Source organism: Xenopus tropicalis, chromosome 4 (assembly GCF_000004195.4).
Source record: "Xenopus tropicalis strain Nigerian chromosome 4, UCB_Xtro_10.0, whole genome shotgun sequence".
Lineage (NCBI taxonomy): Eukaryota > Metazoa > Chordata > Amphibia > Anura > Pipidae > Xenopus > Xenopus tropicalis.
Window position 1 is genome coordinate 136,232,978 of NC_030680.2, and position 12,810 is coordinate 136,245,787.

Consider the following 12,810-nt stretch of genomic DNA (forward strand, 5'->3'; position numbering starts at 1 on the left):
GGCCTTTAATAAACCGCCCACAGCCCACTCCAACCCGCCTCTAGCATGTGTGTACGTTGTGTACTGCTTACTGTAATCGGTAGCTGGCCTGGGACCCGGGAGCACTCCCCACCCTTCCCTTAGCCAGCGCTATGCCTGCTGTGACGTATGCGTACGCACGCACATAGGCGCCCCTCCATACACCTGCGCGTTACGTCACTCAAAGTACAGGGAGCGCTGGCGCGTTGCAGAGGTACCTGAGCAGCGCATGAGAAACGGCTGAGTTCTGACACATGCTGGCACAGGAAGGAACAGATAGGGGCAATTCTTGGCTGCTGATGGCACAGGTACATATGGTTTGGGGGCAGAATATGATATTTTTATGTGCAGGTTGGGGACATATTGGTCAATATAAGTGATTGGTTGCTTCAGGTACAGTACAGATGGGGGGGCAATATAAGGGATTGGCTGCTGCTGGCACAGGTACAGATGGGGGGCAATAGGATGGCTGCTGGCATTGGTACATGGGCGCAATAGAGGGGGATAATTTTATGTGGCTTGATGATAGCAGCATTTATTAGTTCTGTCTGACTGGGCATCGCGTGGGGTAAAACATGTGACTATGCTCTGACTGGGGGGGGGGGCGCTGATTGAAGCCTTTGCCTAGGGTGCCAAAATACCTTGGCCCGGCCCTGAACTTAAGGTGGCCATACACGGGCCGATTCTAGCTGCCGTTATCGGTCCCTTAGACCTGAAATCGGCCAGATCTCAATCAGGCAGGTTAGAAAATCTAGTCGGATCGGGGACCGCATCGGCTCGTTGATGCGGTCCCCTGACCGACTTTGCCTATGCCCGCCATTATAATTAGATTGTTTGGCCCCAGGGCCTAAATTCCCTCGCCAAGCGAGCGGATCTTAATGTGTATGGGCACCTTAAGGGACAAGGGAACTCTTTACTCCACACCTTCAGTTGAGCAGGGACAATATACAAGGTTCCCTTAGTGAGCTCTTGCACTTGCCAATGTCAGTGTAAATGGTGCCGAGTAAGAGAATATACCCAGCATGCCTGCAAGCTGATAACCTGAGGATTCAATGTTTCAATGATTCCACATTTGGGATGTACAGTAGGTCCTCTTCATGTCATTGCGGATGAAGAGTCTAAATTCTTGGCTAATAATAAAAGGCTGAGCCATTTCACTGACAATGGATGGAGCATCAAGTACATGGTTTGGTGGATCCCATTAGTGTTTGTCCACTAGCTTTGTGGGAGTGTTTCATGTGTGGATCTGGCTTTATATCAAACCTGCACTTAATCATAAGTAGGGTGGCCATCTGGCTGGCATTTTACCGGCCTGGCCGGTAAGAATAGTGCCTGATGCCAATGATAATAATAGGGAGAAAAGATAAAAATATAGCAAGGTGGCAACCCCAATCATACCTTAACCATAATCATATCCTAACCAACACTCCAGAGTTGGCTATAGGGCAGGCAGTAGGTATAAGAAGGGTCCTGTGGATGGAGCTCTGCACTGTTTATTAATCTTTGCAGGTACAGGTACACTCAGGATTGGTTTTAGAATAGGGCTATGGACAAAAGGGCACTTTTGCCCCAGCACCACAGGGTCCACTTGGATAGGGATAGGGCATTTAATATTGGGGGCAGTTGTTAGACATCTTCATTGTATCCATTAATGATGTCCAGTCTGCAAATCTCCAGTTGTTATTGAACTCCAGTTTCCAGAATCCCACCAACCACCTCCAGCTGCCAGGGTGGGCACACATTGGACACTGCTGATCTAAGTAATTTTGTAGAGAGTCTTAGACCAAAAAGTGATCTCCTACCTCCCTAAAAATCATATGTTTCTGAAAATGGCCATAGATAATGAAATGAATACTGAACTGCCTTGTAGAACTAGAAGGATACAAGGAAAGATCAATGGGATACAGAAAGGCTGAAAATAAATATAAAGAACACAAAGTATTTTGAGCTCCCAGTACTAACAATACACATACAAAATGGGCCTGTTGTGCTCAGTTTGGGTTCAGATGTGTTTGGTACTAATCAGTGGAATTTAATCCTGTTGCTATGGAAACTAGGAGCAGATTTTTGTTTTATATTGTTGTGAGTATCTTTTGATAGTGGCGTTAAATATATCCTGTTCTATCTTTTTCCACTCTGTTTCTTTTTTGTGAAGGAAAACCCATATCTGTAGAGCCTTGCAAATACAATTAGATACTAGGTTAGATAAAGGCAACCGCCCCAATGGGTTCTTTTACTATGAGCAGGGGCACAAATTCTATGGGTCCCAATATGTACTAGATAAAACCCATGCACTTACCACTTCGGCCCCTCCTCCACCTCTGTGCGTCACTGCCACGTGCCATAAGCCTTTCATTCCCTGGTGCTTCCCAGTTTGCACTTGTGAATGGAGTACAAGCTCGGGGGCATTTCAGGGGACACCCAGGTGCTGCTCAACTCCTGCCACCCTGGTATGAAGCACCGTCATATGGCAACAGTACTGTATGCAGAATGAGGTGCATTCTCTGTAGTAATAAAACAGTACCTTTGACTTGATGGTAACTGAGCCACGTGAATTTTAGTAGCCTTAAGGTATGGAGATCCACATTACAGAAAAATCCCTTATCCAGAAAACCCCAGGTTCTAAGCTTTCCGTATAATAGATCCAATATCTCTACAAAGACCCCCCCCTAATTCTAAAACCTTCAGTCAGCTCAGTATTGAGATGGCCCCTTTGAATGACTAGGTGCTCCATAAAGTACAACAGAAACGTGGTCTATTATACAGAAAGAATTGGGCAGCACTAAGTCACCTAATGGAAAATGTAATTTGGGGGACCAGATTGCCAGTGGCATTTGGAGTTATTAATTAAAGCCCCCCTTCAGGCCAATATCTGGTCAAGGATCCCCATTAACTCAAATACTGCTGTCAACAACCATTCGACCACAGCTCTTAGAATGTCTAGGGCAGCAAAGTATTCGCCTCTAGGCCTCTAGGAATATCTATAAGAGCAAATTCTTTCAAACTTTCACTTAAACTGGCCTTCATGCAAGGCCCCTTTTCACTGTTTCAGCAACCCTGGTGAGGGGCAACCCACAGCTTGGAAACCACTAGAATGAAACCATTTATGTGCCTGTCAACATTTAAACAGCATCATTCAAGCCATTTGGGCAATATCCCATGAACTGCCCCTGGCCAAGTGCTGCTAAGCCCACCTAAAACTGCCTTCCACTTTTTTCGTCATCCTTGCCCGTTTTGGTTACTACAACCATTGGGGGGGGGGGGGGGGGTATGCATTTATGTGGCTGTATAAAGCTCCTGTGAGCACTGCTTATTTGCCCAAAGCTTTTCTTCCAGTATAATCACATGAGAACCATTTTGGTTGAACCCTAGGTACTGAGCAAATTAAAGAATACTACTAAAAATATTGAGATTTGTTATAAACCCCATAATGAAATTGTTGTTTTGGTGCATTCCTTAAATATCCATTTAGGCAAAGTACAGAGATCAACAATAAATTTAATAAGGGGAATTGAATATTAGTAGGCTTTCAAAAAAAGATATGTAGGATGATGAGATTTACAGCTACAGGACTAGAATTGGAACATCCCCAATGTAACCAGTACAGCTATAAGCATTGTCTGATGTACTGACCCTCTGAGTCTGGGCCCCTTGGCTCTGCATGTTGCTGGGACAGCCCTTTATATCAACAGCAGCTTCTCAGATCTCCGTTTCCAATAAGCTGAACTTGTTTTTCTAGTTACTGTACTTAGGGATACCACTTGTGCCTGGAATCTTGGTAATTACAATGGCAGATACCACTTGTGCCTGGAATCTTGGTAATTACAATGGCGGATTTATCAAAGAGAATCTCCCTGGGATTGTGACGTCGGCATTTCCTGCTGAAGGGATTCCAAGGCTGTATAAAGGTCCCCAAAGGCTTTCCGAGAGGAGCTTACATTCCGCGCGGGCTGCTTTGCATTGGTCATAGTGGCTGAAACTCACGTCAATTCCCAGGCAGCATGGGGCTCATGGACCTCAGTAATCCTGCTGTGGAGGACCATTATTTTCTTACATGTGGGACTAATTATTGTTCTGAAAAACACATTCCGGAGATACCCCAGGGGGTGGTGTATCATAGATGCAAAAGTGATGTCTGTCAGGCCTGGGTTTGTTTATCACAAGCCTCACATTATAGGAGAGAGGCTACTTCGGCCACTGTGAGCTCTTGCTCCAGAGAAGGTTTGGTAGCCAAAAGGTTATTCAAATCAGTCCCTGCCACAATAGCAAGTCTGGGCTGGGATTTAAAATAGACCCTGGCATTCCAAGTACACAGAGGCCCAAACAGCCCCCCCAGCCTAATAAATAGTGAGTGTCTATGGCATCTTACAGCAGCCCCTCTGGCATTTGCCTGAACCCACAGATTGCCAGTCCGGGCCTGCGCAATGCAACCTACAACCTTAATGTTCCACTGGAGGACACCAGAACAACCAAACAACAATATTCCATAATACCTATTACCTGCAACTGGGGTGCAAGTCCCAGCACTATACAAGAGATCCAAGGGGCAAGGGTGCTCTCTCCTACACTCACTAATTGCGTGTAGGTGTATACAACCCAGTACCAGTATATAAGGCTAATGCCAGACGAGGCGTAGGGCGGATATTTTCAGCAAGCAGGAAAGCGCTTGCTGAAAATACGCTCGGTTGTAGACACATGTAGCCGATATACGCATGAAAACGCGTATATCGGCTACATGTGTGCTGTTTCAAGCTGGTAGAATAGGTATATATAGCCAATAAATAGGTAATGATATAGATGAATCAGAGTTCAATGATAATAACAGGACACATCAAAATCCAAATTCATCCATTTAGATAAGTTGGTGTTAAGGGTAAATATCCCAAAAAACCTAGGTTTCAATATATTGTGTATCAGATCCCCACACCTATGGGGGACAAAAATCCTCTTTATTCCCTGAACCTGAAAATGGTCTAGATTTCTAATAATACAGGACAAAAAGGCCTAGAAACATTGGTTTCTTTTCTTATCCGACTATCTGAAATACGTCCCCGAATAGATTCTTTTAAGCTGCATGAAGTTTGCCCTACGTGTTGCTTGCCACATTATTGGATGTGATCAAATACTGTATATAACATTCTTGGTGTTGCAATTAATATACTGTCCAATCTCATAGGAGATTTTTGTAACAGAAGAGGTAAAAAAAAACTACCCCTACATATATATATAAGAATGTGTGTGGCTCTACAGCTAAAAGTGCCCTGATGGAGAAGCCATGAAGGTATTTTTGTCCCTTTACCTGTCACCAAACTCGGGGACTATTTCCAAGGGTACAACCTTTTCTAGTAACAACCTGATCCCAAAATAATCTTGAGTTTGGGATCTGTGTATAGTTATAGGAAGATATTTGTTCACTATTTGTGGGAATTGGGGACTATAGGTAATGACACATAGTGGCAGCCTTGGATTTGTGTTGCACCCCCTTAACAAGAAATGACAGCTTTTCAAGGGAATGTATGTTGTATTCTATTAGAAGCAACCTGTCCCTCAATTTGCATTGGAAATAAAAGATTCCCAAAGTACATTTGAAGGTAAAAGCCTCAGAAGTTGCCTGTTCCTACCCGGGATAGTGGTTTTGGGGCTCCTAGGGCAAAACAGACTCTATTGGGCCTGGTACCTACAATCTAGCCTGTTATTTAACCTCATCTCCCAGACTCCCCTGACGTCTTCTGCTATTGGTGTATGTGGGTGTTATAGTCAAATCACAGATGGAGGCCCCCATGTTGCACAGCCCTTATAAGAAGCAATCCCAGGCCTTAGGGGTATATTTATCATGCTGTGTAAAAAGTGGAGTGAAGCATTACCGGTGATGTTGCCCAGGGCAACCAATCAGCAATTAGATTTCAACAGGTAGAAAATCAAAGCATCTGATTGGCTGCTATGAGCAACATCCCTGCTAATGTTTTACTCCACTTTTTACACAGCATTATAAATATACTCCTAAGGGGCACATTTACTAACCCACGAATGGGCCGAATGCATCCAATTGCGTTTTTTTTCGTAATGATCTGTATTTTGCGATTTTTTCGGAAATTATCGCGACTTTTTCGTTACCAATACGATTTTTGCGAAAAAACGCGAGTTTTTCGTAGCCATTCCGAAAGTTGCGCAAAATCTGGCGATTTTTTCGTAGCGTTAAAACTTGCGCGAAACGTCGCGCCTTTTAAGTTTTAACGCTACGAAAAAGGCACGACTTTTTGCGCAAGTTTTAACGCTACGAAAAAATCGCCAGATTTTGCGCAACTTTCGGAATGGCTACGAAAAACTCGCGTTTTTTTGAAAAAATCGTATTGGTAACGAAAAAGTCGCGATAATTTCCGAAAAGTCGTAAAGACGCCGAAAAAATCGCAAAAAAATACGAAAAAGTCGCAAAATGTTCGTTTTCCAATCGGAATTTTTCCAATTCGGATTCAAATTCGTGTCTTAGTAAATCAGCCCCTAAGTGTACACATTAGTCTGTAGTTATAGCACCTTCCAAAAAAATATATTTTTGGGGTGAGATGGGGCTCTGCGGAAGGTCCGTCTCCACCATATACAGTTGCTGCACAGTTCCAAAAAACATCAGAGTTCAGGTCCACATTATTTAATCAGTAATTACTTGGCCAATCAGGTTGCATATGTTCTGTATATGGTGTAAATGCTGAATGAACATGTATTCGTTCATGCCCCACTTTCTAATTCCAGTAACTTAGCTCTTTAACATAGTAAACGCCAATTGGCCCAGAATCCCTAAATAGATATTTACTCACCGCAAACCCTTTAATTACTGCATAGTTTTCTCTCACCTTCCCTGCTGATTTGCACTTGTTACGGCAAGTCTGCTATAAAACTCGGCTTGTTTATAAGGTGCAATTAGATGTGCTCGAGTGATGCAACACGTCTCGCAGTGAAAAAGTAATAGAAAGTCTAAAATAGGAATGATGGGAGGCCTGGTACAGTACAGCCGGGCGCCTCTGGGGGCCTCCTAGGGTTTGTTTTTCTCCCTTTTCCCACCCAACCCCCACCCCAAACTTCCCCCACCCTCCCTTCTTCCCATAACACTAAACATGAAATAACCTAAAATGTGCTGAAATTGTGAAGGGAAGGAGTGGAAGAGGGGGAAGAAGAATCTGTGCTAGTTTATATAATATTATCCCTGTATAAGGAGCTTAGCTTCCCATGCTTTGTGGTCTCTCTCTGCTCATAGACAGCAGGGATTGTGATCAGCCTTGAACAAGCAAACAATTAGGGTCCTATGTGATTTATTGTAATAAATATTGATTAAGGCCAGAACAAAGAACTGCCTGATTGGCTCTGATTGTATTCTTGTAATGGTTTTCAATCAATCAGGGCTTTCACTCCAGAGGCCCCCACATGTCCCCAGGGGACCCCACTGCCTGCCCAAGCTGCCCCCAGAGTGCAGGTACCTTATACTTATACAGGTTAGATTGGAAGGGCAATTTATGAACGTACCAGCAAGTGCACCCAAACACAATCCTTTTTGTACATTTGTTGAGTTGCACTAAGCACAATGGAGCTCATTTTTAAACCCTGAGCATATTTGTTCCTGGGTAGTAACCAATAGCAACCTATCAGTAATTAGCTTTTTTGAGCCAGAACAATAAAAGCAAAAATATGATTAATGCTATGGGTTACTACCCAGGTAAAAATATACCCAGTGTTGATAAATAAGACCACACATGTCCATCCTGCTTCTACTATGTAAGGTGCCCATACACCTTCAGATCCGCCCCAGGGCCAACCGATCGAATAAGACTGGATTCTCCCAATATCGATGTCGCCAAGCGAGTGGGTCTTTTCCCGATATTCCCCACCTACAGGTGGGCGATATTGGGAGAATCCAGTCTAATTTGATCGGTTGGCCCTGGGGCCAAACAATCAAATTATAACGATGGGTATAGGCAAAGTTGGTCCGGGGACCGCATCGGCTTGTTGATCCAACTAGATTTTTTAACTTGCCCAATTGCGATCTGGCCGATTCCAGGCCAGATATTGGTCGGGCAGGCCCGTCGGTAGTGCCCATACACGGGCGGATTAGCTGCCGACTCTGTCTAAGGGACCAATATCGGCAGCTAGAATCGGGGGTGTATGGGGACCTTAAATCATGCACATGTACATGTTTGGGCCCTAGAGCTACCACCACCGGACATTCTAGGGTGACTACAATGGGGTGTCTCATTAGTTATAGCAGACTCGCCCCAAAAGGTGTAACTGCCCATGCAGTTGCTATTATGCAGGCAGTCTCTTTAGATCTGAAGGCCCGAGCTGTCCTGCTCCCCTCCATCGCCGAGGGTCCCTCTCCTCTCATTCTGTCATAGCACAGTCAAGCAGAGTCACATCCAAAACAAGACTTCACATGTTTGTCTATTGTCAGGTTTCCCCATGGACTATTCACCACTGTCATCTAGTTACGGTTTCTCCAGGGAGAAGATAATTGCATCTCCTGCCTTATGAACAACTGGGCCGAGGCAGCAAATTAAGGAGGGAATTGAGAAGAAGAACGAACAGGCCTTAAGCTAGTCAGGATGTAGAGCTAATTATTGGGCAGCAAAATATCAGACTAATTAATCCACTGTCATTTGGTGCACTGTACTTAGTATTATTCCCTCTTAGTTCTGAGGTCCTCGAATCAACCCTAGGGCTGCCTTTAGCAGAATGTACTTACCCTGAGAGATAGTCCCTACAGCAGTGTTGGGGGCCCCAGAGATTGCAGAGAATTTTCTAGACTCTTGAGGAAGCTTTTATAGACGGGCACATTTTGTTCTGCCATTGTCATCAGGGACAAAAAAATAATGTGCAACTTGTGACTGTTACCTGCCCTGCTGTTTTTAAATGGGAAGCTTTACATTAATAACATTAGAAGAGGTGACAATTGGGCAATTTTGACCACAGTTATTTATTTGCCAGGCTGCATCAGTGGCCAACAAGCCCTGTGTGCCATAGGCATGAAGCTCAGTGTGTGTATAATTGACAGGACAGTTGAATAAGCAGAAGATTGGTCGGTTTGGCTACACAGCTAGTAGCCACACTGACCAACACTGGATCTGAAGCAGATCTGAAAAATGATGAAATGGTGCAGCCTATTATATATCTGGCCCATAACTACATATGTACGTGTGTTTTTATTTTTTGCCTTAGTCTATCCAGTTATAAATATGTGGCCTAGTCAGAGAAAATTGCAGTCTAGTAATAGCTGGAGGATCTTATGTTGCCCTGAAATCAATCATTTTCCCACCTTTATACCGGGTTCCAGTTATATTTGGGGCCCAGCATTTCTACCTGTCTCTAACCTCCTTTTGCTAGGCAACTGTAACCATGTTCTGTAATTAATGATGAGCGAATATGTCCCATTTTGCTTCCCCGAAAAATTTGCGAAACTGTGAAAAAATTTGCAAAACGGCAAATAACATTTCTTGACCCAACTGCGTTTTCTTCCTCACTTGCTGAATTTTTTCCACTGCAAAAACAATGCCAATGGTAAAATGTGGAATTTTGCAGAGAATCCATTCCTGGAGAAAAATGTTGCTCATCACTATCTGTAATGATGCCACAGGCCCTTCAGTCAGCAGATGGGTAAAACCCACAGCAAAATAATGAGTCTATGATTCAGAAGCGAGTGGGACGTATACTGGCCCTGAAGTCACAATTAGTACAACAGGGAGTGGAGATGCAAGGCATTCTGGGAATGGTAAATCCCTTTCATTGTATTCCCACAGACATGGGTCTGTGTATGTAATGTGCTTTAGCATGACACTGCTTCTGCGTGTTTCCCCACCCCATCATGGAACATTCAGGGAGGACAAGCCTGGCATTGATATAGCAGAGCTGCCCTGTTCCAGTGGGCAGCAAGGACAAACAGTGGGGGGACTTTAATAATAGGAATGTTTAGTAGGAGGGCAGAGAGCTACTGGCATTTGGAATCTGTCTGCATCTGCAGCACACAGTGTCTTGTCTTGCAAAGAACAACTGAGCAACATTCGAGTACTGTCCGTCCAACATAAACAGCAATTGTGCAGACTTCAGCCTGTTTATCTCACAAATGGGTACTGAGGGGGCAGTGGGTGATCATTTTGCCATTTTGGTGGCTCAGGGAATCTATCAAGGCACATAATTCAGCCATCCCAAAAATGTTTTGGAAATGTCCATGGTTTTTAAATCTGGCTACAAGTCTGTATGATCCTAAGACCAGACACTAGTACCCTCTTTTTATTTATTGAAATGGCTGCTTCAAACACAAGTAGAATCATGCAGCGTCTGACTTGGCCCAAGAGCTACCTCTCACCAACATTAGACGTGCTAAATGATATAGGTATTTGTGTCAAACAGGGCTCTTACAATAATTCAAGGAACAAGAGTTACAGAATAAAATTAGAATCAGAAGGCCCTGATAACAAGAGCTTACAATCTAAAGGGTTAAGGAACATTTGAATCACAAGGAAGATGAAAAATAATGATTTATGATCAAGCAAGATGCAGGGAATATACTTCTCTAAATAATGGGGTCATGAAACCAAGGGAAGATTTATGAATTGGTTAAATTTCCCCAAAATTTTGCCAAATGCATTGAGTGTTTTTTTTCATGTTTTATTTCTAGTACGAAAATTCTTGAATTTTTTTGCTGAAACAAAATGCATGTCAAAAAGTAGAACAAACATTAATTGCAAATCTGTAGCAGTGACATTAGTTTCTATGAGAGACGTCACCTTGTTATGATTTGATGTGACAACCCCTAAGCTTCTCAGCAGCAGCCCAGAGCTCACTGAGCATGTCCAGTGTCACTGACACTCAAAAGATGGCCTAACCAGAACCAAGATGGCAAATTACTGTAGAAAGATTTGAAGTTCTGGATCATTACTGTTATTAGGCCGTTGAACCTCTGAGCTGGTACAGATTGTGCAGCATATAAAACACAGCATTTGTACCAATATTCTCTTTTAGGTTTAAGTTCTTTAAATTCCAGCCTGTGGAGCGAAATACCAAAAATAACTATTGCTTATACTAGAATATAACTGTCAACAGCAAAATAGAAGTTCATCTTAAGGTAAACTGTTGCTTAATATGAATTTGCCCTTTTAAACAGCTGGGAGGAAAAGAAATCTGAAGAAGTTGTTCCATACAAGCTGCAAATATCCCCGCAGTGTTATGAGACGGGAGCGAGCTGCTAGAGCCAAAAATAACGTAACCAAGTTACTTTCTAATAAACGCACAGCGCTGCTCTCTTTTGTTTTTGTGAAACTCACTTTTGTACTTGCTGGCAGAGCCGTAACACTGAACATTTTACTAAAGGAATTTCTGCCAAATGTTGAAGGGAATTTATACCCCCCTTCCTGACATGAGCTCATTGAGTTGGGCTTATGTAGATACAGTGCATAAACACCATCTGAACTTCCATAGTTATGTTCTATTTTCTACCTACCTGATTCCATCAGGAAAAAAAGCTCTGATAGTCTATATCTGACTCTCAAGAACCTATTTCCCAACCCCTATAGGCTCATAGAGTCATGCAACCTCTCCCTCAACTTGTTCCATGGTGAAGCAATGGATCCTGGGACTTGACATCTCTCTTTACAAAGAACCACCCACTGTGGACTTTAAATGTCCACTGATCAGGAGTGGCCGGGGTTATATCTTACCTATTGTTCAATATGGCATTAAAGTGATAGGGCTAGAGGAAGCAGCCAGTCAGAATATTAGAATGCTCACAATTTATCTTCTACATGCTCTACAGCACAACAACAATATGTATAAGCAGTTAGTCAGGCTATTAGAATGTTCACAGGGCAAAACCAAGTAGCCAAGGAGAGGATATGCTTCAGGAAGTCAAATAAAACATGTCGGGTTCAATAAGTCTTCACTTTAATTCTCATACACCGATATGTTCCTTTGGCAGTGGTTTTCCAACTTCTTGTTTCAAGTCACCCTCTTTAATATCCAACATTTGGTCAAGTCCCCTCTTAGGTTAAGGGAAATTTACAGATATATGGAAATACTGGTTTATCAGCCATTTAGCCATTCATAGTACAGGTATGGGATCCCTTATCTGGAAACCCGTTATCCAGAAAGCTCTGAATTACGGAAAGCCTGTCTCCCATAGACTCCATTTTAATCAAATAATTCAGAATTTTAAAACTGATTTCCTTTTTCTATGTAGTAATAAAACAGTAACTTGTAACTGATCCCAACTAAGATATAATTACCCCTTATTGGGGGCAGAACAGCCCTATTGGGTTTATTTAATGGTTAAATGATTCCCTTTTCTCTGTAATAATAAAACAGTACCTGTACTTGATCCCAACTAAGATATAATTACCCCTTATTGGGGGCAGAACAGTCCTATTGGGTTTATTTACCGGTTAAATGATTCCCTTTTCTCTGTAATAATAAAACAGTACCTGTACTTGATCCCAACTAAGATATAATTACCCCTTATTGGGGCAGAACAGCCCTATTGGGTTTATTTAATGGTTAAATGATACCCTTTTCTCTGTAATAATAAAACAGTACCTGTACTTGATCCCAACTAAGATATAATTACCCCTTATTGGGGGCAGAACAGCCCTATTGGGTTTATTTAATGGTTAAATGATTCCCTTTTCTCTGTAATAATAAAACAGTACCTGTACTTGATCCCAACTAAGATATAATTACCCCTTATTGGGGCAGAACAGCCCTATTGGGTTTATTTAATGGTTAAATGATTCCCTTTTCTCTGTAATAATAAAACAGTACCTG